Source organism: Mus caroli, chromosome 15 (genome assembly GCF_900094665.2).
Source record: "Mus caroli chromosome 15, CAROLI_EIJ_v1.1, whole genome shotgun sequence".
In the NCBI taxonomy this organism is placed as follows: Eukaryota; Metazoa; Chordata; class Mammalia; order Rodentia; family Muridae; genus Mus; species Mus caroli.
This window is the reverse complement of record NC_034584.1, coordinates 51,119,648-51,122,576: the sequence shown is the minus strand read 5'-3', so window position 1 is coordinate 51,122,576 and position 2,929 is coordinate 51,119,648. Positions and strand designations below refer to the sequence as shown.

The 2,929-nt window shown below is 34.9% G+C and overlaps 1 non-coding gene across 1 annotated transcript; it reads left to right on the top strand.

Moving 5' to 3' along the window:
- The first annotated feature begins 598 nt into the window (after positions 1 to 598).
- Positions 599 to 659, top strand: LOC115029441. Its single transcript, XR_003835019.1, has one exon. It is a non-coding gene; the product is annotated as a U7 small nuclear RNA (small nuclear RNA).
- The last annotated feature ends 2,270 nt before the right edge of the window (positions 660 to 2,929 follow it).

Here is a 2,929-nt window from a genome sequence, read left to right as displayed (position 1 = left end):
TTGGTTTAATCTTGTTCCATAAGAGAAGAGCATGCTCAGGCATTTCTTCATCCTCATGGGTCTGTAGCCACTTAGGAAGAAGGTCTCACACCATGTATCAAGGCTCAATGACCCTTCTTCAGGGAACCAAGGGCTAACTTTCTGTATGAGCTCAGAATCCTTGAAAAAGCCTTGTGTACATCTTTCTTACTAACTGCTTGTTTTGAAACCTTAATGTGTATTACTCTGCTTTTTTAATTTACTTGACTCAACTTTTTTTTTTTTAAACCAAATCTTCACCCTTTTTCCCCAGCTCTATCTCACACCAGGGTTTCGCAAAACTGAGTGAAATCTGTCCCAAACCAAACTTAACCAATATACTTACCAACCCTTGTCTCAGTCCCTGTTCAGGTGTCACCTGCCAAGGACCAGCCTGGAGGCTTGGAGAAGGGCTCTTGAAGCAGGGGTGTCTGGGAGTGGCAAAAACAAACAACTCAAAGTCAAATCATAGGTCCAAGCTGGCGGCTTATGTTCTGCTGGAGAGTTTTCCAGCCTGCTTTCTCTCTGTTCTGCTTTCTTTTTTTTTTCTGATCTGCTTTCTCTGGAGACATCTGGAGAACAAAAACAGCTCTTCAAGAATTTTTTCTAACAGGATTTCTGATCATGGTCAGAAATCCCAAGAATTACTTAGAGAGCTGACACAGCTCTTTTAGAATATTTGCCAGCAGCTATCCCAAGAAAATTTTTAGAATAGGAATAGAGAACTGCTTTGGAGAACTGTCTCTAGCAGAAAATAGAGTTGTCTCCTTTTGTTATAGCCAATTCTCACTAAATGGAGGAAAAACTATCTTCCAGAAATATAATTTTGGCTCTCATATTGTTTATTCTTCATAGCCTTTGACATAGTAAGGATGGATATTTAGAGTAGACCTTCCTGAGATATATTGCAAAATCCTGATTTTATTGATCTTTTTATCAGCAGAAGCCCTAATTATAACAATGATTTTAAAGTAATAGCTGAAAAAAGGCTAAGAATTTTTCAATAAAAAAATAGAAGTTTCATTGTCACATACCTGTAAAATAGGTTCTTTGATGTGTTATTTCCTATTATTTAAGGCTTGGTATCATATGTGGTTGGTAGTTACAACTTTACTTTTCACTTGAGAACACAGAACTTCAGAAATGTTAAATAATATGTCCATGGTCACAGAGTCAGTAATTTGATGCTGAAACCATAAGATGCTAAAACTGATTATTATCTTATTAATACTACTCTTACTATTCGTCATTCCTCAGAAAAGGGTCTCCATCAAGAAGTTTGTTAACTGAATACCAGTAGTAAGATGAATTACAACAAGAGTGATGATAGTAAGATAAATATATTAATAGGTGCTGATAGATTTACATAGCTGATAATATGGTAGGTACTTTTTAAATATTCAACGTAATCTCATCTACAGTACGGTTGACACTATTATTACCTTTTACATAGAGGAATTAAACACACCAATATTGCTGAATTACTTCCTACATTTCAGGTAGGAAGAGACTAGAGAATCCAGAAGTTTCATCAATACCGACTGAGCAATATGTAAACTCTCCAAAATCTACTTTCTAGCCATTATATGCTAATATTTCTTTGCTATCTATTCTTGCACTTATAGATATAAATTTTAGAAAGATTCAGTTCATTGTTTTCCTAAGTCTATCACAATGTTTGCATCTTTCTCTAATAAATATACTTTAAAGGTTGATGTTTCTGATGAGCTGTGGCCAATTGATGCTTTACAAAGTAGAAATGATTATGTTATTTCAATGTTTCAAATTCTTTATTGTGTTAAAGTAAAAAGCTTAGATGGTATAATTGCAAAGGAAGAGGTAACCAGTCCTGGTTACCAAGATGAAATTGATTGACAGCACAGGGAAGGGAAATGTTGGAATACGCAGAACATGCATCTAACTCACTGTTATGCCAGTTAGGTTGCCAGCTTACTTGGAGTATTATCAATGTACAATAAATTGGACATCTGAGAACTTGAATTTTTGAAGTCTGGTAACGAACCTTGTAGTCTGAGATAATATGAGGGAAGGTAGAATATAGTAGTAGAGGAATGAAGCCATGATCATGAGTTCAAAGTGACCAGGAAATGGGAATGAAAACAATGACTGACCATAATATAAAGTTATTAAACTCCCACATGGCTTTACTATAGTTGATGATGGTAATGGTACTGATCAAGGTACAATTTATGTCCTAGGTGCAAATGTATTATAGACAGACATCACCTCATATGAGATCCAGATATTCAATAATTATAAAATATTATCTAAATAAATTACAATTCAGGTTTTCTCTCACTTGACATGAACATTATTCACTGTTAAAACCTAATATAACTTTGTTCAGTTCTACTATAGACTGTATATCTCCAAACTTTATATGTTGAAATCCAAATCCCTATTATGACAGAATTCAGAAAATAACTACTTAATGAAGTAATTTATGAGTACAGCCCTCATGATATTTGTGCCTAGTCAATACCATTATACTATTTACTAATTGCTGTATTTCTTTTACTTTCTCTGCTATGTATCTTGACTGTGGGTGGCTTTTGCAAGAACTTCACTCAGTAATAGTTACAGTGGCATCATATCACTTCTGAAGAATAGGTAGAAATGCAAGATTCTGACAATTTATTCTGAAAGGATTTGACTTTTTAAGCTCCAAGCATCCATGTAGCAATATGTTTCTCTGAAGTCTGATGATGGAAAGAATACACAGCCACCCATTCTTTATGCTGTTACAACAGACTACCTGACACTGAGTAGGATTTAACAAACAAACAAACAAACAAACAAACAAACAAGCAAACAAACTGAGGAGAGGGCAAGAGAACAGGAGAAGGATCTAGCTCACTCTTAGATGGAATACACTTTCTGCAAGGTAACT